Source organism: Carassius auratus, chromosome 35, assembly GCF_003368295.1.
Source record: "Carassius auratus strain Wakin chromosome 35, ASM336829v1, whole genome shotgun sequence".
Taxonomy (NCBI): Eukaryota; Metazoa; Chordata; class Actinopteri; order Cypriniformes; family Cyprinidae; genus Carassius; species Carassius auratus.
Genome location: NC_039277.1, coordinates 10503103 through 10528082, shown reverse-complemented (window position 1 = coordinate 10528082; position 24980 = coordinate 10503103). Strand labels below are relative to the sequence as shown.

General features: G+C 35.8%; 1 protein-coding gene across 21 annotated transcripts in view; it reads left to right on the top strand.

Moving 5' to 3' along the window:
• LOC113054349 (ribosomal protein S6 kinase beta-1) overlaps positions 1 to 24980 on the top strand; it is a 67173-nt gene that overhangs the window by 15981 nt on the left and 26212 nt on the right. For 14 of the 21 annotated variants that reach the window (XM_026219855.1, XM_026219849.1, XM_026219852.1 and 11 more), the window contains 6 exons: positions 1263 to 1336; positions 1895 to 2031; positions 4243 to 4470; positions 10175 to 10239; positions 10543 to 10646; positions 13555 to 13614. The gene's annotated coding sequence lies outside the window, so the exon portion shown is untranslated. Of the gene's footprint in view, positions 1 to 1262; positions 1337 to 1428; positions 1600 to 1894; positions 4471 to 10174; positions 10240 to 10542; positions 10647 to 13554; positions 13615 to 24980 lie in introns of all 21 variants that reach the window. The other 7 variants (XM_026219854.1, XM_026219845.1, XM_026219836.1 and 4 more) reach the window with 6 other exon arrangements.

Sequence of the window (24980 nt, the reverse complement as noted above, 5' to 3'; positions counted from 1 at the left end):
ACATTGCAAAGGTGTTTTTGTAGTTTAGTAGCAGAAATATGCAGTTATTAGCCGTGTCCACTGTATTTTTTGTTGGTTTTCATGAGACCCCCCTTGAAAAGACCAGGACCCCCCCATTGCCCCCCCAATCAAAATTGTCTGGAGCCGCCACTGTGTGGAGTGCTTGTGTGGATACAGGTTTGAGTCTGGTCCACTTCATATTCCAGTCTGCCTCTCTATACCCCATCATTTATTTTGTATTTTTTTTATATATATTTCCTGGTTTTATTCTATACTGTCCTGTCTAACAAATGCAAAAATAGTATAACAGACAAAATAAAACAAAAAAAGGTGAAATATGTAACTTTTCAAATATGTTTCAAATGCTCCATGTGTCTGCCATTGGTCAGATAATCTGGTAGTTTTGCCCTAAATTCACATCGTTGGTCAAAAAAGTGTTATTGTGTCAATTTTTTTAATTAAATGTATTTTTATAAATATATATTGTTATATTTAACAAATACTTTTTCAAATCTGGGTAACACTTTATTTTAAGGTGTCCTTGTCACATGTTACATGTACTTACTATTATAATAACAATTAATTATGCAGAATTACATTGAACCCTAAGCCAAATCCTAACCTTATCATGTGTACATGTAGTTAATTAATATTACTCAGTACTTATATGTGTAATTACACTGTTACAAGGACACCTTAAAATAAAATGTAACCCAAATCTGTTTCAGGTTGTCTAATATTAAATACTAATGGATGAAGCAATGGAATAGCATTTCAAAGCTCCAGTTTCCTTGTTTTACTAATTTTTTTTCAGTGAGTAAAAAACTCAATTTTCAACCTGTAGGAGAATGAACATTTGATGCACTTTGAGGTTACAAAAAGAATTGTGTACATTCAGTTTATGTTAATACATTGAGATTTTTATCCTACAAAGGATAATGTAGATATTGACATTACAATTTCAATTTATATTTAGTGTAAAGTATAAAGCATGTGTTTTCCTACTATTTTTGTTGGTTTTATTTCATTCACCCCGAATAATCTGGTCTTCTCTATTCTGAGTCTATGCTTAACCTTTGTTAGTTTCATTTCAGTAAAGCAAACAGAGAGTGAAGGTGTCAATATAGGTCTCAAAACACCTGGCAATGCCAGACTGTCTACCTGGCTGCACCCAGTCCCAGGACACAATGTCATCACTCTTTTTCTTAGCGCTGGCATTGGCAGAAAAGACATTAATGACACATTCATGTGTGTATCCTCAGGGCTTTCTACGGTCAAGGGGGCAGGACTCATGCTGCACATATACACACAAACATGTGTTCCAGTCCATTCAAAGGTGAGAATTCTCAGGGCACACACACAGACACAACACACCCATCCATGTTGGTGGTGGTTTATCAGGGAAAATGGAGCTCTTCTCTCCTGCAGAGCTCATCTGTTCCTGTGCCATCCTGCAAACCCCCTGTAGACATAAGTGGGCTTTCTACACTCCCCACCCAAGGGGCAGGTGGAACACACACACACTCACACTAACCAAACACCTCCTACTGAGTGGCATTGAATAGGACAGCTGCCCAGGAGATTAGGGCCAACTGCTTTGTGAGTAATGCACTGTCAGCCACCATCAAAGCCAGTTGTTTTGAAGAGACAGGATGTGAGGCAGGATGTCCAGATTAAATAACAGACCTATTAATGTCAGCCTCACAACAGCACAAGAGAGGAGAAAACTTCTCTGAACTTTAGCTGTCATAATTCGATATGCCACCACAGAACAATGCTTTTTGATTTCAGATAAAATGATCCTGAAGTCATGCGGTTCTGTGAAGAATTCATTGGCTTTTTATGCACAGTCATATATACAGTGTCAACGTTCATGTGTGGTGTGTGTTCACAGGGTGTATGGTGTGGGAATGGAGATGGGGGATGTCCCTGTATTCTTCACATCCTGGACAGCCAGGCTGTCAGGGACAGGCCCGGGTGGAGAAGCCTGTGAGGAGTTTGCAGAGATGGCACAGTGGTAAGAACTGTCAGGTGGGTCATATCACATTCAGTCATCCCTCCCTCTCTCTCAACTTTCCAGTTGACCTGCTTATTCTCTTGCTATCTTTTATTTCAGGCTTCTTTTTATTCCTCTTTTCTATCCTGCATTCAATCCACAGCCACACCCCCACGTTTCACATGATGCCTGTTTCTTGTTCTCTTTTCTCAAAAACCTGTTATTAGAAGGAACTGCTAAGACAAGCATCACTGTTAGTACTAATACTTATGGTTAGGGATTTAAACAAACCCCTCACACTAAATATTGAACCTTTTGCTGAATAAATGAATGAAACCTTAAATATATCACAATCTCATAATACTCCAGGAACAATTGGTGGCTTTTTGCCATCATTTACAGGTCTATCACATGGTTTAGTCCTATGATTAATCTGCAACCAATAGGCCCATCATCATGGCAGCTGTGATAATGACTAAGAGGAGTTTAACCACAATATCCTCATCCACTTGTAAACACAACAAACTGTTCTGGAGACTGGTGTCACACATTGATTTAACACACTAACAATGAAATAGCAACATGCTATGCATTTACAATATGCTTGAAATGGCATAACGACTTACTTAGGACCATTCAGAACACCTTAGCAATGGCATAGCCACATGCTAACCCCTAACAAGGTAGCAATAGAACAGCAACATGCTAACCATTCAGAACACCCTAGAAATGGCATAATATCTTACTAAAATCCATGCAAAACACCCTAGAAATTACATAACTTACTAACAACCATTCAGAAAGCCCTAGCAATGGAATAGCAACATGCTAACCATTTAGAACACCCTAGAAATGGCATAGCCACATGCTAATCCCTAGTATGGAAGTAATGGCACAGCAACAGGCTAACCAGTCAGAACACCCTAGAAATGGCATAACATCTTACTAAATCCATTCAAAACACTTTAGCAATGGCATAGCAAATTGTAAACTATTCATAACACCTTAAAAATGGCATAACAACTTACTAACAACCATTCAGAACACCCTACAAATGGAATATCATCTTATTAACAACCATACAGAACAAACTAGCAATTGCATAGCAAATAAATTGCTAATAACCATTTAGAACAACTTAAATGGCATAACAACATGCAAACCTTTCATAACACTTTAGCGACTGCATAACACAACCCTGACAATCATCCTGGCATTATTTTGCTCAGTCAGTATTTCCTCAGAAGTGTTCTGCAGCCATCTTAAAACGTTATCTTGAAGCAGCCTTGAAGCAGCAGATCTCTTAACACATTTTGAATTTATTTGTGTGCGTGTGTTCTGACATATGTTATGACAGATCTAGGTCTTTCTCAACAGTTTTTCGTGTGAATGGGAAGTTTCTGGTCATGTCAGACTTACGGGGAACCTTTATCTTGGTTGTTCACCTCAAACTGTCACTGATGGAAGAATGCATCATTCATGACTCATTTGTCATGTGGTCATTTTGTTTCTGAATTACTCTGCACCTCAACAGCCAATCATTTCACTAAAAATATATCCTCTGTGATTACACAACCGCATTGCTGCATTTCAATTATATATATAATGTTTGTTTTGTATGTTTTTTTTTACATTTTGCTTGGTACTCTGACTTATTATAATGTATATTATCTAAAAAATCACAGTTCTCTACTGGTTTTGCATTAGATATTAAGATACCCAATGCAGTACAGTGAAACAAAAAACAACAACAGCAGCATCAACAACAACAACAACAATAATTCTGGCATTTAATGTCAGCTAACCTTTAACAGATTAATTTGCACCAAAATAGCATAGCTTCGATTAAACACACAGCCTGTGATGTCAACAATATAACATATGGGATAATGTTTGATTATTTGTTGTTCCCCAAAGTTTCCCCTGTATTCCATAACCTCATAAAAACAGTTGTGATCCACTGACATATTTGTATAAATGTATTTATTTTGTTTATTAATGTTTATATGTGTGTGTGTGTCTGTTATTTTGTCCTGTCCTCACATTTCTCCACAGTACCGAAAGAGGGAGTGGGGATAGAGAGGGAGGGATAGCAAAATTAAAGGGAGTTCATAACAGAAATGAGAGAATGAAAGCCATAGTTGAAAACCCACATGTTGTGTCTATTGCCTTTTCTACCTCTCCTATCTGTTTCTCTCCTGCACTCTCTCTCTTTCTATCTCTCACTCTCTCTCTGTCACTGTTAGGTCATTCTGACGTCCGCTTCTCAGCATCTCTCACTGGTGCTGCAAGAGAGTTTCCCTGTGCAGTCTGAAGCCTGATTCCCCCCAAATCTCACCTTTTGCTCCTCATGTGCTCTGAGACTGAAGACGACCCGCTTTCTACTTCTGTGACTTTATTCTTTAAATCTACTGAAATCTTCTGCCACTTTGAATCCGAAATCATCCACCAGTATCGTTGCACACGAAGACGAAGTGGGTACCTTTTTCCGGAACGGATTTGAAACACTGTAGCTTGCTTTTTGTAAACTGCACTTTGGCCAGGACAGTATCCGCAATAGCACTGCAAATACTGAGTAGTTCTACTTTCTTGCACATTTTTCAGCTTTGACAGAGCGCAGGAAGTGATTCATGGGTATTTGTGTGTTGTACTAATATGTTTATGTGTTTCTAGGTGTGTTTCTGTACTTGTATGACGTCTAACAACATGACAGAATGGTTCCAGACGTCCTTTTCCAAAAGGGTCAAGGGCATGGGATTATATGTCAAGTGTCTGTGTCGTCATGTTGGTTTTTAGAGATCACCAGGCATATCGCACACACACGCGCAAGGCTGGCACAAAGCAGCTCAACAGAAGAGACCTCATCAGCTGCATCCATTCACAGTTATCAACAGCTGTTTCAGTCACCGAAACACCATCCTTTTTCTCTAATTGATATTTGTGTGTGCTTTCATTTGATTTAAAACAAGTGTTAGACAAGCCAAAATGTGGACTTGGACTAGCACTTTAAAAAAATGCTAATTTTGTTTTCTGAATCATTGTTCCTGGCGCTGAAAGGGTTAGTTAGTCTGTGAATTCTCCCCTGCCAACTCCCAGGCAGTTGAATAAGTAACCCAATTGGGAGGCATCTGCTCGGGGAAGGGCGTGTATCTGCCTCCCCCTCACCCTGATTCCTCTCCTCCTCCCGGAGCTGTGGTTAGCCCTGCCCTTACAGATCATGTGACTTCTCTGAAACTCCCTCCTCCCCCCTCCTCCCCCCTCCTCGTGTTTCCAGTAAACTGCTGAAAGGAGGGGCTGAGTCAGTCTTCAACCAGCTTCCCTCTGACCACAGCTTGTTAAAGAATTTGTCAACGTGGACTCCAGGGTGTACATTTTTTTTCGTCCTCGTGATAGATAGATTTGAATTTTTTCATCTCTCCCTCCCTGGACCGGTCCGATTACGTCAGACACCCATAATCACTTCCTGCGCTTTTGCTGTAGAAAGAGAGTGTGTGCGTGTGAAAGAGAGAGAGGGCGGCTCATATAATGGACTTTGATATTTGGCGGCATGTGTGCCAGAGACGTTTGTCTTTGTGCCTGTCTGAAAGGGTTTCATTCAGAAAAAAGACGGGAATAACAATCCAAGAAAGGGGGGTGCGGGTGGGGGGGGTACAATTGAGTTTTTTAACTTGATTATGATCTTCCTGTGATTCTCCCAGGTGGCGATCTGATTTTCCGGTATTAGATCATGCTGAATATTTGCTTTTGCAAACTCACTTGCTCCATAGACAGAAAAATTTACTTTTTGTGTAAATGAAACGGAAACGGATGCAAATAAACTGTAAGATACCACAGAAATCTTTTTACCTAGCCAATTTATAAAATAAATAAATAAATTATATATATATATTCCAATGTGTTTTGGACCATGTTGACTTTCATTATATGCACAAAAAAAGTTGTGATCCAAAGAAAAGAGAAAGTTCATAAATTTTAGTTTTAGGGTGAACTATTCCTTTAAATAACTCTATTAGTATTAGCTGGGTTCGGGTAAATGTTGTGTATGTATAGTGTTGCTATTGCTACCAGGGTGCCATTGACGTAAGGGGAAGCTGTAACTGTAGAATTTGGCATGGAAAGAGGAATATTATTAGGTGTGAATGTGGATTAGGGAAGTTTTTCATCTCTATGCATCAATCTTTGTCGAAGTCATTTCTTCTCTCATCATTTTTCTAAGTCGGTCATGACTTATGATGCTTCACTAAATATAAGTATAGGATTTTTGGGGTAAAACCATTCAGAAGTTTGTACAAAAATATATTCTGGTAAATCCATGTCATGCCAAAAACTGCTTCCAAAAAATGACATGCCCTCTGAACTTATGAACTTAAAAACCAGGAAAAAAAAAAAACAAGTAATGATGACCAACATCAAAAGCTTAAAAAATGCTGAATAGTGCTGGAAACATAATCAGATAGCCGAAACTGTGTGCTATGGTTTTACTGAAGGCGCACCTTTGATGAGATCTCTCAGATGTAATTGCTGGTAAACCCTGCCCTGAGGGATGCATGCTGAGGTTGTGGTGGCTGAGCGCTTTGCCAAATGGTAATTTTCCATGTGCATGAGAAAAAGTTTGAAATAGATTGAAATAAAAAAGAACAACCAGCCTGGTTATTCATTCATCGTGTCAGATGGCCACCATTGTGGTTAGAGAGGGAAACTTCCCACTAAAATAATGAATACGTCACATAACGCCATGATTACATGTGAATCCCGCAATAAAACTCTTGAAATAGCTGCTCGATCTCATCAGTTTTCTGCATTGTTTTCAGAGTTAAAGTTAGGCTGTGCAGCCAAATAAATGACTAAGAGGAATTAGTCAGTGGCACAAGCAATACAAAACATTCTGAGAATAACATTCAGTCCGTCGTATGGGGTCCGTTCTGTTGCTAATATTGGGAATAAACACATTTAGCTGCATCTGGTCGGTGTGGGGTAGATATGGGTGATGTCTGGAGATAAAAAGATACCTTTGAAGACAGATGAGAGGCTTGTGACTGGACCTGAATGCAGTGATTTAGTCTTGACATTACTCAGCAGTTTCTTATGCCCGTTTGAAAGTGACTCACTGCTCGGAGCAGAATGATTTGTTTGTAACGGGGATAGGCATGAAAGTCTCTTTAATCAACCGCTTTCATCTTGCGGTTTAAAGCTGATCCAGAGTGTTCAACCTCTGAACAAATAACATTCCTCTCTTACCAACCTGACATGTTCGAAAGCCATTTTTATGTCTGGTTTACTTAAAAAATTAACAGAAGAATCTATTGAAATAAAGAGAGAATGGAATTGAATGAAACGTGCTGTTGCTATGTGTCCAAACAGTCTTTGTGATTGGACAGAACAAATTCGGAATTTTCAAGTTCATCCAATCAAAACACAGCTGTTCTGCCTGTTCCCCATCACCCCTCCTTTCTCTCCCCTGCCAGCTTTTCTTGGACCGATTTGATGTCCATATTAGGTTTGATTCAGTAAAAATCCCCTCCCATGCCCTTCGACCATTATATCGAGTGCTAATGTCCTTTTATCTCTAGCAGCAAAAAGCATTCTCAGTCTATGTACAGTAAATGAATTAAATATGATCTCATTGGCCCATGTCATCAATATATTAATTGTATTTGCCACCTGTCAGCGATTCTCGCTGCGCCCCCTTCTCATTTTATGATCAGAGGATGTTAAAACGTTTATTTTTCGATCATATGAGATAAATTGAGAATTATACGTGTATGCATTGAGCTGCAAAACATTTTTTGATTGAAAAACATGTAAATGCATTAATCCTGAGATAAATGGTGATTGTTTAATATTTGCAGAATGGTTTTGAAATGCATTTATAGAAGAGACAACAAACTCAATTTTAATAGGAAGCATGAATAGGTGAAATATTGTTTTGAACAATTTGTTGCCTTTTTTTTAACACCGTAATCCTCTATTTAATAGGCTAATAATTGTTCTCTTAGTATGATGATAATAATACTTTAAAATGCTCTAAAATCTATAATTCTATAATTATAATTTCATTATAAGATATACCTAAATATATGATTAATGAAACTTTAAAATAAGTGCAAATCCAGCTACTACAAATTTCTTCCTTCTTAAAAAAATATTAATCTGGTTTGCTTGTGAATCTTAACCTGTCATTGCACTTAGATTGAATCTGGTCCAGTCAGTTAGACTAAACAAAATCAAAATCAAATAAAAAATCTGTATATTTGTCAATCTGTTACGTAAAGCTATTAAAATGCCTGCTAAACATTAATGCTGGTGCTTATGCAAACATCTCAGACTTTTCTCTTAGAATCGGCTGTTATTATCTTTTTCTCTTCCCAGAAAGGGTATCAGCAGGAAGGTCCATGTCATTTTTGTTAAATAGCCTTTTGTGAGGAATAAAGCCTTAGATATTTCAAACTTTCAGTGACTCACTGGAAGCACCTAGGCGTCTGGTCTTGTCCCCCATTCCAAATGGAAATTTTTAAAATGTGTCATTCAAAGATTCATGGATCTTTCTGGTAAGGGTTAAACATTTGGACATATTTGTAGATTCATTTTAAGTATAAGAATGTGAGAAATGAATGTGCTAGGTAAGATACATATGCATTTTCCTGAATGTAATGTTTTTGGAGGAAATCTTGCAAAAAATTATGCATTTGTAAAATAAGAATATGTAGTATTACACCAGTTTCGTTTCCTTTCTTTTTTTTTTATGATATAGACACAGAACTGTAAGTTAATGTAATTAGTGTAGTTTAACTACTTGCTCTTAGGTGAACACACCTTCTTTCTCTTTGGTTTTCTTCTAATAATTTAGGAATCCCTTCTAAATTAAGGAGGAGATTAAAAAAATGAAAAAACAGCAAAGTCAAAAAATACACTATTCCAAAACTTTTGTGTGTGTGCACTTAAAAAACTAAAATTGCCAATAGAAAATAAGAAGTGTTCTTTGTTCTCTAATCTATTCTCCTTCTGCTTTATCAGTTTGTATGCTGGCTAGAATCTACTTCAATCTTTCCTATGATACCTTATTCTTAAGAGGTTTTGATTTTGTTCTAATTGTTTCATCAAGATCAGTTCATTCTGACATACGTTTGCACAGAAATTTATGGTGTAAGATATTCTTAGAATATGTGGTAATGTTTTGTCCTGTGTTTGTTAACAGACCCTTTCCAAATCATGTTGAATAATTAAAAATAGACAAATAAAAATCCCAAAAAATGACTGTGATGTGAACAATTACAGGGTGTTTTTAGAATAGTTTAGAGCAAGAGTTGAGGTTTATTTTAAACTGGTAATGTCTAACTAAACTACGCAGATGATTTAATAAATTTAGCTCATTGGCAGGATGACTCAGGATGAAACACTCTGCAGAAGTGTTTATTAAATAAAAACATGAAGCATGACAGATGCATGAAATAATAATTATTTTTAAAGTGTATTAAAATCTCACTTTTCCCAGTGCGTTTTGGTGAAATAGGTTATTTGACTAAAAACCAAGTGTGACATGACTTTTTAATCAGTTCAATTATTCTTCTGAATCAACGGTTAATATTTTAAACTGAAATGAAAATATATTTTTCATTACTGTCTTTGTATTATCATAACATTTCTGTTTGTCTGTTGAAGTAGTATTCAAATAATTTTGACTAAAAGTTCATTCATTTTTTGAGCTCTGTAAAACCTTGGAAAGCTACAAATAAATTTTGCTCTGCAAAGAGCACAAATAGAAAGTGATTTAAAAAAAATTTAATATGAGTAACGTCAGCTTTTAAGCCTTTTAAAAAATGATACAATTATTTTACTGAGCTCTAAATAATAATGTTTTGATAAATTGTGACAGCTCCGTTTTTATAAATGCTTTTCCTCCTTTTCATGTACAGTGTGTTTGTTGAATCATTTCAAGTGTTTGAATATAACATTGCATGTTAAACACATTAAATTAATACAAGTTTAATTCTTAAAAATGTTCAAATATAAATAGTTATAGCTCTCATGTTTTCCTTAAGTTAAAAATTTAGATCACAGTTTAAAAAAAGAGTTTTTCGTTCATAAGGGTAAACACTTCATTTTCAGCAGTCCTTTGTGTTCATCTGTGTCTGACTCATTTTTCTAATAATACTTATTTCTTACACTTTTATTGTTTAGATCTTTGCAAGAAGAACAGACTTTGCAATCCGAGAGATTCCTCGGGAATTCTCACCCGTCTTTCTGTAAGTGTTCTGACGAATAAAAGTCCTTTCAAGATTATTAGTAATAGCATGAATATGTCACTGTTTGACACTGATGCATAGTTTTATTCAGAGCTTCTACTTCAAAAAAATCAGCTTTATTAAGGAATCCAAGTGAAGGATTCTTGTTCTCCTCTGTCTTTATGATCTTACTTTAATAAAGAAAAAAGTAGATTGCATTGCATTCATTCAAAATGTATATTTATAACAAAAGAATTCCGAATTCCGTGTTTCTTTTTCTTCTGCTTCCCTAGACCTTTCCTAGAATCTTTTTGTGTATTTCAGATCTCATATCTTTGTCATGGATCACCTCTGGACGTTTTCCCAAACCCTTTCTGGAATTTATTTTCAGCGCTGTAAGAAAAACATTGATAAAGACACACGCTGAGGTGAGGGAAGACATTACAAAAGTGATGCTGATGCCCTGATAGAAAATAAGAAATGATTTTATTCATGCCGTTTTTATGAGATGTATGTGTTCACGGGCTTATTTTCTTTATAAGTTGTGTATCTGATTCATATCACCTAACAAGAAGCTGACAGCAAAGAATTTGAATGAGCAGTTGCTGACATACAGACTTTTGAAAATGTGCTAAGATAATGGGCTCTTTAGTTCTTAATTACTTTAATGCGAGCAAAGACAAATAAATAGGTAAAAAAAATTGTACAATACATAGCTATATATATATCAAATTATGTACAATATATGTTTCCATATGTAGCCTATGTATATTATAAAAATATGCATACAAATTCAAAAGTGTAATGTTTCCATAACTTCATATTTGTGGAGTTTGGATGCCAGCAGGATCATTCAGATCAACTATGAGTCTAAAGTCAAATCAGAGGCGGCCATTTTGTGTTTTATCCACCTCCATTTTGTGAAAGTTGCAGCTTTAGCCTCTCAATTGAGACGCCCTGACATCCATTCCATACTCAGATGTATTAAATTATGGTGGAAATTCTCCAAATATGCTGTAATGCATGCTTTCAGTTTTTCTTCATTTTTACTAAATGATGTCGTGTAGGTTTAGGAAGTCAGACTCAATCTGAATATATTTCAAACACGCTATCAAAAAGTTTTATATCGCACCAGTGCATTTCAATATTTCTACATTTTAATTTAAATACCTGCGCAGCAAATGGCTATGGATCCAAATGGGGAACAAAAAGTTAATTCATTATTAATTTCATCATGATGAAGTCAGCCTGAAATATATGAACAGAAATTTAGCGTCTAGTAATTTCAGCAGAGTTTACTCACAGCCTGTTAGCATAACCGTTATGACAAAACACTCAAAGTGAAAAAGCTGCCTTCGTATCAGTGTTTCAAATCAACCCACTGTGACAAAATAACATTCTCTTACACACATTAATTAAATTCCTCGCATGTAGTTCTTGGTTAGAATTAAATGCTTAGACACAATTCCTTTATTCTCTTATACTGTATACAATAATTATTTTTTTAAAGATAAATGAAAGTTTGTGTGTACACATTATTTTCTCAAGCCCTCTTAATATGTAATTAATACTCATGTCTCATAATAATTGTATTCTTATGTAAAACTGCACATTTAGAATAACAACAACAAAAACAATGCTCTGATAAGTTTGGACTGTTACAGTAAAGTTGTGTTTGTGTGTGTGTGTGTGTGTGTGTGTGTGAGGTTTAGGAAGGGAGAAGTGACAGAGATGTAGGAGTTTGTGTATTGATATGTATGTAAGTTAACGGATGAAGACAGACTGAGACTGTGAATCATGAGAAAGACAGAAAGTGTGTGATTAGTGTCAGTGTTAGTCAAACATCTACAATGTCTGAGTGGCCTCATCTGTGCATCAGGTGTATTTCAGATTCAGTATGGTTTTGTATATAACATGACACACTCGTCTCAAATGTGCTCTTTTATTTAATTGGGATTAATGTGCACCTATTCTGACAAGTTCTTACGGAGATCTACTGCTCTACTCGTGTTTTAGTATTAGCGTGTTTTGCACATTTGACTCTTATTGGTGTATAATGATGAAAAAAGAAATATGAGCATTTATTCTGTTGTACTAAAACAAAACCACACATCATGTGTCTCTTGTTATTAAGAGTTATTATCTGTAATGGCTTTAAAATAATTGTATAGAATTTATTTGCATATGAAGTGTTTGTAGAACTTCTGTGTGTGTGTGTGTGTAATATGTATTTTTTATTTCCACAAACCCCTCGTAAAAAAAAAAAAAACATTATATAACAAAATATCTAAAAAAAAAAACATTAAACAAAGATCATTATTGATGTTGGGAACAATGGAAACAAGAAAACACATATTACGTACAGTTAAAAAATTCCATAAACCCCCTTGTATAAAAAAAAAGGAAAATGACAAATTGAAAACATTTATTTAAAAACATTAAATAAAAATCATTGATGATGTAACAATGGAAACGAGGAAACATCAGTTACATACAGATCAAAATTTCCACAAATTTCTCATATAAAAAAAGAATTCTTCAACAAATTGAAACCATTTATTTAAAAACATTAAATAAAAACCAGTATTTTTAATGGAACAATGGAAAGAAGGAAAAACAGTTACATATAATTAAACACCATTATTATAAAAATACATTCAATTAAAAGTAAAAATGAGTAAACTATACATACAGCATGTATACATATATACATGTGCTGTATGCATATAACAAAATACTAGATTTAACTGCACAAATGATGACACAACAACCTTAAAAACTGACACAGCTAATTGAAAGTACATCCAGATGTGATCATGCAGGCCCGAGACATTGAGGAGTGTGTTTGTGTAACTCAGTCATGACAGCCGTGACAAACACCGAAGCAGAAAAACATAATGAGTAAGTCCCGACTGATTGAGTAGCACCAGCCCCCCCCCCGACCCCCAACAGCCACACCACCCATCCTGCCTTTTATCATGGCTGAACTCGTCTAGACTGGACAGGAGCCATCTTTGATCCTGCTTTACTTCCAGTCAGCTTTTCAGACATGTTTTTGTTTCTTATTCTTTTTTTTTTTCACAGTCCCCCTCCCTCGAGTGTAGCCCTAGGCCTTGTGAGGCTCACGCTATCTGTATAAGGCCTTTTCCGTGTCTGTCTGCTCAAAGATGTGTCATGTTGTGTTTTAACCTCTGTTCACAGAAAGAAATCCTTTCTGCTGACCACTGCCTGCTCATTTGCTGTGTTAGAGGGTCCATGGGTGTTATCTGATGTGCTTATGAGTGTGATCACATGGATAACTAATGTAGTGACTCTGTAATTCTCTCTCTCGTACAGAAAGTCTTTGTGATAACTTCAACAAGCATATATAGTGGAGCAGATGGGGGCCCTTATTGGGTGAGTAATTCAAGACATTGACTTATATCTGGGGGCTCATGAGCAAATGGAAAGCCAAAATGATGTGTGTGAACATGGACATGTGTGTGAGTGTGTGTGGTTTCGGTATGTCAGAGAGGGTGGGCGTACTGCTTAGATGTATAGCGGAAAGTGAAAGGGTTAAATGAAAGCAAGGAGAGAAAGTCACCAACAGATTTGCCACTGAGCTCCTTTGTTGTGTACGCTGGGGAAACCCTGGACAAAAGTCTGCAAGGTGTCTACCTACAGTTCCCATAAGACATCAGCTTGACAGTTTGACTGCGGAAATTCGTATAGAGGCTGCGCCACTGGTAAATTACAGGCCGATATGAGATCATGGGGTCCAGACTTTGTCCGTTGCTCTGAAATTCCCATCATCTTGTTTTCAGAGCTGAATGTTGATGCTTTACGCCCACGTTGCTTGTTGTTGTTTTACCTACTATGAGATCGCTTTCACAAACATAGACTAAGCTTAGTTTGTACGCTTGATATGTGTTTGAAAAGCGTATATGCTTTCTGGAAAGCATGAAATGGCATGTTGATGTAGCTTTGGGGTTAAGGCAGGTGCTTAGGGTCAAATTATTAATCAATAGAAATCACCATACTTTCCCCTGTTGATTAATCGCAGTATATTACGTCAATTGTTTTCTGAAATGTCGCAAAATAAACATTACATAATTAAACCAATAAATGCACATCTCCATACATTTCCAGAACAGAAATCTGAGCGTTATATTAAGCCAAGTTCAAAATTCATGTTTGATTTTTGTTGACACATTAAAGGTTTTTACAGAGGGGGGTTTGGATGTCTCTGTTTAGCTCTCCATAAATCAGAAAAAAAAATCATGATTTGAAATATAAAATTATATAAACTTCACAAATTGTAATGTCCTCTATTTAATTTCTTTTTTTTAAATGTACACTTTACAGTTTGGTGTATTTAGGTTTTACTGCACTTCAAAAATTATTATTATTATTATTATTTTCCAGTTCAAATATCTTTATATACTCAAATCAAGATACACTTGCTTGATAGGCAAAATAACATATGATAAAAAGTGTTCTTAAAAATGTATTAAAATTAAGTGACTCAATTCTTAAAGGGTAAGGAAAAAAAGTTAATAATTTAAAGTTTAAACATGTTTATTTTTCTTACTGCATTGGCAGATATTTTTCTTTGTTTTAAGCATAAAGTCACTTAATTTTGATTAAAAAAAAAAAAATCTGAAATGAAGCCAAATATATTAAATGATTTTGCTTCTCAAGCTGAAAATAGCTTTCAGATATGTTGTAATTGCAATCCACAGTAGATAAATAGATCAACTGTAATGAAATAAACATTTAAATGTCTGTTTTTCTTTCCATTAGTCTGAAAGACAAAGAAAAATTGCTCAAAATCTCAAAATGGACCAGTGCGCGAAAAAAAAAACTAGGGTTTTGCCTGCAGTCCTGCCTTAATTTTTCTTGTGTTAGTTGCTGTTTTCCCACAGGGATGATTAGTTGTGCATCAGATCTGAAGGCATAGCTCAGGTTGGTCCTGGTTTGTGGATGGAGTTTTGTTGAAAGTGCAGGATGATGATTTGGCTCGGTCGTGTGTGTGTGTGTGTGTGTGTGTGTGTGAGAGAGAGAGAGAGAGAGAGAGAGAGAGAGAGTGAGAGAGAGAGAGAGAGAAAGAAGGAGAGCGGGATATGGAGACAAACACTGAGAGAGACATGCAATCTAATGCATCTTATGACAAGTCCTAGACACTTCCAGTCTAGAGCACATAAATACCCCCCCCCCCCCAATTATTTGGATGGACACTGAACCAAAAGTTAAGGCCCAGCAAGATTTGTAATATTTCTAAACGAAGTACTTTATGCTTACCAAAGCTGCACATTTTTTCAAAAATACAGTAAAAGCAGCAATATTGTTGAATATTATTATAATTTTACTATATTCTAAAATGTAATATATTTCTGTAATGGCAAAGCTGAGTATTCAGCAGTCATTACTTCAGTTTTCAGTGTCGTGGTCCTTCAGAAATCAATATACTCTGCTTACTAATTTATACTGCTTAATGTTTTTGTGGAAACCATGATACAGTTTTTTCGTAACAAAGCAAAACAGTAAAAAATGTCTCTACTGTCACTTCTGATCAAGGTAATTAATTCTTGCATATTAAATGTCCTGATTAGCTTTACAAACTGTAGTGAATGTTAGTGTGCATAAATATAGTAAAACACTACTCTAAGCTAAGCTAATAAAAGAAAAGAAATGAAAAACATGTTTTACACGATGATTTAAATCAATGCATGAATGTTACACATACAGTAACTATAGACACTGTTTGATATTAAAAGGTGTATTTGTAAATTTTTCAGTTGTCAAATGTTAGTGGGTTATGTTCATAGTTAATATGATGAACACCTGTGAGAACTCGAACGGAAATCGCTTCATAGATCCACTAAAAATCAACTTTAAGCCTTAAAATGCTTGAAAAGGGTTATATATTTTGTTTTGTAATTCCATGAAATTCAGTGTAGTGTAGCTTAAGTAACGCATGTTGTGCCTTTACAATACAGACTTTTGTATTGTATTGCTTTACTGCCATGGTTGTGCCTTTATTTATTTATTTTTGGATAGACAAAATGACAGGAAGTAGAGTTATATATATATATTGAGCTGTTAAGATCAACATTAATACCATCTGCTGTATGGTGATCCTCAAACACATGCTGTGTTGTGTTAAACCCCAGACTCTTTAAGCACCTGTGCTGTGCCAGTAGTGTTGCAACAGGGTAATAGGATGCTATAGGTGGGGATCAGCCCCGCAGTTTTTGGCTTGTGAACACCTGTCTTCGGGGCAGCCCCATCTGACAATGCAAAGTGTCAATCGCCCTGGCCATAACTGCAACGGCACATGTAGATTGCATCAGCTCTTCGCTTTGAAAAGAGCTTGTTGCCCTCTCACTTTCCAAAAATTGCTGATGCTATAGGGAATTTCTTACAAATCTGTTTCCAATGAAGAACAAAAAACCAAAACAAAAACATTATTTTCCTAACTTTTTATCCACATGATGTTTTTAACTCAAAATTAAGTGGAGGGAATATCAGCAGATTTGGGTTATTTATGGACTTGTTTTTCTCAAGACGTTGTGAGGAGAACATGAAGATGTGATTTGAGAGGTGCGTTTACCGTGTCAATAGTGTTTATCTCTCCGTGTCCTTTTGTGGTTTTACCAAGTACACACGCAGATATGATAGGAGTGTGTGTGTGTGGGTGTGTGTGTGTGCATCTGTTGTGAGAGGTGCACAGAGGGTTGTTGTGGGATTGTGTTTGTGTGTGTAAGAGAAAGTGTAAAACTGCAGAAATGTGAAGTTTACAATAGATCAGTGTTTAATTGTTCAGGTCTTTTGTAGATGTGTGTCTGTGTGTCTAGGTCAGGTTTGGTTTACTTTGTGGGTCACCAAATGTCCCCACAGGCAGAGTGAAAAGTGAAAGCACCAGCATTGTGGCCAGCTAACAGATGAACACACATACTAAATATCACAATCATTTTTTTTTTTTTTTGGTGAAAAAAAAAAAAAGGTGTGTGTAAGGGTTAAGGTTAGGGTTGGCTGATAGAAAATATTCTTTAATAAATGGAAAGTCCCCACCGTGATAGAAAATCCAAGGTGTGTGTGTGTGTGTGTTTGAGAACTAACTTGTGAATAGATATTAAGATAAAAACAGCAAAACCAAAGCTCTGAGAGCAAAGTGAATTTCTTGGATAAATATCTACATTTCTCAGAAACCCCCTCAGATATAGATATATAGATTGTACCCAGAATTCCCTATGAAAGATCTTTCCTCCCTTCTTCATTTGTTCTCAAGGCATAAAAAAATATTTTTATTTACTTCCATTTAAAGTCGTTTTTCTCTGTCTGTGAAACGAGTTAAATGGTCTTTCTCTGACCTCCTCGCTCCAGATTTCACATTTTTGGCAGAACATTGTAAGCTATACGTTCAGCTCTCTACATGAGAATTGACATGTTTTACACTCAGCTCATAAATATCCCTTATAGAGCATTTAGATTTGCTCAACTATTATCCAAACATCACACAATCAAATAGAAATAAAATGCTGTTATTTCTGAAATATCCATGTCGTCGCTCTAAACCTTCTGGAGCAATAATTTTTTAGTCGTAAGCCAGTAAAAAGTCATGCAGACCTTCCTGTTACTGCGCTGTATCCTGGGCTTTATGACACAAATGTTAATGTTTACCTCTTTTACTACCTTCCACTTATGAACTCTTCTTCCTCTACATTTATGGTCCTGCCCTGCTCCTGTTATAGCCTCCTCTTTGATTTTATAGGTGTGAAAATATCCATCAATAATCACTGAACTTGGCTGGACTTAATTATATTACTTAAGTGGTTTAAAAGTGTGATTTCATTTATCAGTATCTGATTTTAATCATATAATATCCATTCAGGAAAAGCAGATCCACGGTTAGATTGATTCAATTCTGCAAAGGGAAGATTTAGTGATTCTCTTGAATTATAAAACAGTAGCGAAACAGTATTTTGTACACTAAGGGTGAAATCAAGGACATATCATTGATTTATGGCGTTTTGAGACCCGTACCTTTTAAATATATGGCTCTGGTTTTTTGTATATGACTCTTGCATGTGATTTTAAAATATGTTCTTGTGCTGTTTTGACAAGCAGGGTGTGCAAGTAGAACTGTTTTACTGTTGTGTATAAATAAACTATTTTTATTTATTTTATTGGTTTGCTTTCTTGAAACAATGGCCACATATTGTTATTGGCATTGAAGGAGGATGTTATGAAAGTTATGATTGGCCTGTGAACTAGTGTTAATATTGCTCTAGAAATTATAGGAGTTGCTATGTGCGCAAATAGACTATTTTAAAGGCTTATTTTAGTCCTGTTTATCATTCAGACTTTTGTATGTATAGACACTGTGGTCATGACCTTTTGAAACATCATTGAAAAGTAATGAAATATGTACACATTCAGTGATGTGAAGTCTAAAATAACTTTCTGATTTATTTTATTTATTTATTATTTTTTTCATTTTTTAAATGTATCAGGACTTTTATGGCTGATGCAAATATGGGAAATGCTTTCAGTTCTCTTACCCTCAAAGTGAAACTTGGTAAATTCTTCATTTCTTATTTATAAGGTTGCTGTTTTAGCAGGGCAAATGTGGCTTATTTCTCATACGTGACACATGGCTAAACTTTAGGTTTGAATGTATAACTAACTGTTGACCCTGAATTGTGAGGAAAAATATTTTCATGACAAGAAACGTGCAAGCAATAGATAAAAGTGAATCTACATGTGTAATTCTGACCCCTAGAATCAGGTGAAAATATTTTTTTTCTTTGCTGGTATTTTGTTTTATTTATTTATTTAGGTTTGTGTTCATTTGCTAGCTCTGTAGCTGATATTATATTTCACAGATTTTATGAATTCTAATTACATTTTAAAGCACTCATTTATGTTTGTACATAAAGTCTCTTGACTCGTGAAAAAAAATAATTCAACTGTTTGTTATGTAGTGTATGGTCATGTAATGATACGTGCACAAACAAGAAATGACTTTTTACTCATTTTTTATTTCAGGACAAAGTTCTATGAGAATATATTACAGATAGGAATATAACATAAATATTTGTCTAAAGAAAAAAAAAGGGAATAAGCAAAACAGCTCGATTTGATCCGTGAGACATAGACATGGATATTACCTTTTTAAGATTAATATCAGTGAAATGCATTTTTGTATTGTCTGCCAAGAATTTTAAATATATACATACATGTAGGCTACAGTGTCTGCATGTATTGTATTTCATGACCAGGTCAATGGCTTTGGCCAGGGTGGCCCTAAAGAATTGTTTAAATGAAGAACAAACATACGATTGGATGATGGATGTCTGTTTTCAGTCAGGTCAGAGTGTGTTCTATTATTTCTATATGGATCTTCCTGTCTTAAAGTGGGATGTCTATAAATTACAATAATGTTGATAATGGACAACAGTTTTATCTTTGCAGTTAAGAGTTATTTTATGCATTACGTTTTGGCAGTTTCTGACAAGTTCAGCTGATTTGTAAAGGGCCCGTGCGGCTAAATAACTGTGATGTGTGTGGAGATATCAGGGTCCTAAAGCGGCTTTTTACAGGATCTTGGAGAAGAAGCAGAATTTAAAAGACAGAGCAAAACGTGAAAACAAGCAATTACTGGAATGGAACCGTGTCCTTGTTCACAGCAAATTATCTTCAGACTATGCATGATTTGACATTACTGTAGTCTAGTAGTCCTGAACGGTTTTGATTTCCTGTTCAAGCCTTTTCCTTTGTCTCAGATGGAGTGTGGCTTATTGTTCTGTCTTACATTAATGCTACTTACTGTGGTTATTTCCTGATTTGCAGGCTAATCGTAAGTGAGATCTTAGAACTAATGCTTTGCCAACGGCAGGCTTGCTCGTAGATATTAAACCACTCAATCTGTATAGACTTGCTTTCAGGTTGTGTTAACAAAAAGGATGGATTGAACAGTGCACGCAAAAATTCAAATTTATTTTTTTTATTCCATGCAACAAAAAATGACATATTTAGTAGATGGTCCAAGCTGCCCTTTTCCATACAATGGAAGTGAATGGTGACCGAGTCTGCAAAGTAACATTTTCAGTTAATAATGACTTCAAATGCTTCAGATGAAGGGAATATACCACATCAGCTGTAAAAAAAAATAATAATACTTTTATGGTGTTTTTAATTTTTAACTTACAGCCTCTGGTCCCTATCCACTTAAATTGTATAGAAGAAAGCAGCTCATATAATCTGCTAAACATCTCCTTTTTGGAAAAAGAAAGAATATGGGCAAGTAAATGATAACTGAATATTCATTTTTGGGTGAGTTATCCCTTTAAGTGTTGGCCTAGTGTATACCCATGTGTAATGTGTAGTTAGTTAAATCATACTCAGCTTAGTTAACACATCAGTTAAACCCTCCCATCGATGATATCATTACCGTTGATTGGAGAAGACATGTGGTTGTTTTCATTTAAAAACTGCTGTTGTTTGTGGCTTATTTTGTGCCTATTCAAATACAACTAAATAAAAAAGCACGCCGCCTGTATTGATAGTCATGGGCTCAGTGAATGAGCTCAAAGTGAATGGCAGCGAACTGCTAAACAGAGGATGCATTCTTTCTACATTCATTTCCATCTGACAGTATCTCCTGCTGATCCTTAAGAACAGTTGTGAATGGTCACATTATCAAAACAAAGAATATGCAGATTATGCTGTTTTTTTTATATTCTTTGAGTACTTTATATGTGACTGATGACGACAGGCCGAAACAGATAAGAGAAGTAGGGTATATAGCAGACAGATGGAGAAAAACAGATACTCCTAACAGGAGAAATCAAATCAAAGACAACTAATCGGAACTCATTCCGGTGCTAATAGGGGACATTACTAACTGACCACCGTGGCTATTTTTGTAACACTCATAGGCTTAAAATTGTGATCATAAATAACTAATTTGGTGTTGAATTCCTGGCAAGGAGGAGTTCAATTCTTGCTCTTTTCTGGAAAGCACGGAAGGCAAAGTCACCTGTTTGTGAGGCATCGCTGGACAAAGGCAGCATTGAGTTGAAGGTCTCAGGGTTGAGTCCCCATGGAGGGTGACTGGGTGGTGACCAAGCTGTTCACTGGAATTTTAGTATGAGTTATCTTCCTAATACTGACCGTAATAGTACGCAAGACAATAATCAGCCCTTTATTCTCAGTATTTGTGAGTAGACAGATACCGGATCAGAGTCACAAGGGGGTGAATGGATTGCAAATCAAGTTACACCATACTTTACTACAGAAAGTGTTGAACAGTGAACAAAGTCTTTAATTGTCTTATTAAGGCTTTAAGCAGCAAGACAGAACAGAATTGATCAATGACTTATTTCATTAGATGTGAGCGAGGTGACAGCTTTGTCTCCAGCTATTGTTTTCATGTTGTGAGGTAAGCCGTGCGAGTCCTTGCAGCCCCATCCAGCCGGGAATCTGAGTCATGGGCCTGTTTTACTGCCTTTTTCAGGTAGACATGTTTAAACTGCACTGGGGACAACTGCAGTGAAAATGGTCCCTGTTTAGTGCATAAAAAGGGATTTTTTTTAACGCACAGCAGTTAAAGATCAGAGGTGTGCCACCCACCTCATGCAAGAATTTTTTTTTGCATTTGCATAGCAGTGTAAAGGTGCTTTTTTATGAGTTTTTCTTGAAGTCTGAGATAAAACAGAACCATACCATTGACCGTGTGTTTTAAACATTTTAAGGGGAAAATTAGGGGCATTTTGTTGAATTGTTCAAAACTCTAGATACATGCAAGTGTGAATGAGTTCTTTGTTTTCTGCAGTACATAGATTATTAAACTGTTTTTGTAACAAATCCCTTCTTGTTGCAAGACCCCACAACAGCTGTAATTCCCTTTTCTATTTTCAATAAACAAATAAATAAATATCAAAAATTTACACAGTTGTAAAAATAATAATAATAATAATAATTCACATGCAAGTTTTATAAATAAACATGATTTTTTTTTACAACTGTGTAAAATATTTATTTGTATTTTAAAATATGTATTTGTTGTAATTCACTTTTCTATTTTCAATAAACAAATAAATAAATATCAATAATTTAGACACTGGAAAAAAATAAATAATAATAATTCACATGCAAGTTTTATAAATAAACATGTTTTTTTTTTTTTTTTACAACCTTGTAAAATATTTATTTGTATTTATTTATTGTATTATTTATTTATCATAATGACAGGAATTTGACCACAAAGTTGAGTGTTGAATGGATTCGGAAAATGTATGATGATGCAAAGTTTCTATTCAAATGCATATTGTAATTTTAATGCTAATCATTGAATGCATCTGAAATTACAAAATAGATGTGAATAAACTAAATTAAATAAATAATAAAGCAAACTACTGTAATAACTGTCAATAAATTGATATTGTAAATTAAATGTAGAAATGGTAACATAATCTATAACAGATATTTCATAACTATATTCAAATTATACTGAAATGTGCTTTGAAAAATCTTAATAGGACTGTGATTTCTTGATATTATTTTTGGTTTAAAAAAATGTAAATGATAGTTATCAGCTTTGATTTCTGTAGTCTGTTCTGCTGGGACTCTTTGGGTAATGGGTGATTGGTTAAGTGACATCCTGTTGAAGGTGAGCACGGTTTACCCGCAGACCTGGAGCTCTCCGGATAACTCAACCTACAGCTGCCTCACTGTATGACTGTACAGAGAGCATAGTCTCTGTGCGGTTACAGTTCTGTAGGTGTGTGAATGCATTCACCTTGTATTGCTTTTCTTTAGCAATCCTTTAGTGTTTTCTCAGTATAGTCCCATGATATGCCACAACATATAAACAGCATATATGCAACATCTTGTGTTGACATATGTACGTAAGCGCAGCTTTATTGCCGCTATGTGTGTTTCCGTTTCAAAACTCATGTTCTTAATCATCACTCCCGTCAAAATGTGTCTCGTTGCACGATTTCTCATGTCTGTTGGTAAGTTAGACTGGCAGTGCAGCCGCAAGTGCGTCAATATTGGATGTCATAGAGTGTGTTGCTTTAGGTTAGGCTGCATATTGAGGTTTAAATATCCTGTTTACTTGTTTGCACACTTTTCTTTATCACAAAATTGATCACCAGTGATCGTAATGGTTATTTATTGTTTATTTATAATAGTCTGTGTAACCTCATTGGTGACCTCTTTTCTAATTGGAATGTCTTTCAGTGTATTTAAAGCTATGCAGAGGGTCTCCAGTGCAGTGGTCACATAAAATAGGCAGATTGCAGACTCACCAGAAGTGTTTTAAAAATCGGGGCTGTGCCGTTTCATGATTAAGAGGAAGGGAAGGGCATTTCAGGGTGGACTGTGGCAACACCAACTTTCACCCTCTCAGCTTCCTGAACCAGACACCCCAGCTTTCCTTCCTCCTCTGGCCCAGCCGTAAGCAGCCCTGCCTGGCCTTGCCCAAACAGTCATCCTGGACATGTTTGGTCCTCCAGTGAGTGAGCAAGTAGTCCACCCATAGTGATTTTGTGAATTGTGTTGCTGTATAATCAGAGTTCACTTTGAGGATGGGTGATTTCTGACTGATCTCTCGTGCCTAAGCTTGTTGCTTGGTACATAGGAATGATTTGTTTACGTCAATAGGAATTTTCAGCTGATATTTTAGCAGAAGTGTCTTTGATCACTGGTGCTGTGTTCCTATTTAGGCAGTGTTTTAGGCCTCATTAGCCGCTTTTCCACTTTCGGGCCAGTGCGAGTCAGTGCTTTAAATGGGCTGTGCAGGGCTAATAGCCTCGGCCCTGTAGCACCGAAGCCAAAATAGCGCTGCGTTTACACCGTCCAGCCATAAGATCCACTGCACTTCACTAAAACATGCCCTTCAGACCCCTCTCAGGAACAACGTCATGCAACCCCATCATTTCACCAACAAAGAGAAATAATAAGAAATAAGTCACTGGAACTAGCGTGATCACAAAATGAACATGATAAAAGCATCCGTTTGTTTGCATGCTTTGTTAAATATTTAAATCCAAAAGCATTGATGTTTTACCTTAATAAGTGATATTCTAAGTAATATTGTTCATAATGAATTAATTTATCAGGATTGAAAATTAGTCATGCAGAAGTGTTATGAACATAGCCTGCTTATTCAATCGAGTCTGTTTCTGTTTATTTGGAGTCACAGTAGCCTATATACACATCACATTTAGAAATAATTATCATTTCTATATTTTTATAAAAACTCCTGAACAAAATACATTATTATATATTATGACATAGGCTACGCAGAGCTAAACTCTCAAGATGAGACTTATGATGGATAAAATGTTACTTAATAAATGCACGTTTGTGATAGAAAATAAGAAGCTGACGTGTGATTCTGGTCGCATTACCATGTTTACTATGGTAACATTAATGGCTAGCGTACATAGTCTTTTGCATCGATTATAAATATTTCTGCCTTGTATTGTGATTATAATCCACATCCGATCAAGTTATTTCAAAGACTCGCTGCTGACTGAAAGTGAGTTTTGAGCTCAGTTTATTTTAAAAAGTTTTTAATGCTGGTGTCATAGCTGTTAGCTTTCTGAAATGATCCGCGTCTCTGACGCTCGCCAGACGTGGAAAACTTCCTGCCTTGTTCCATAACCACTCCATCTGACCCCAGCTGGGCGCTTTGGCCCAAAGTTTTCATCTGGCCAAAAAATCTATCTATCTGTTTCTGTCTTCTGTCTATCTCTAGTGTCTTTATA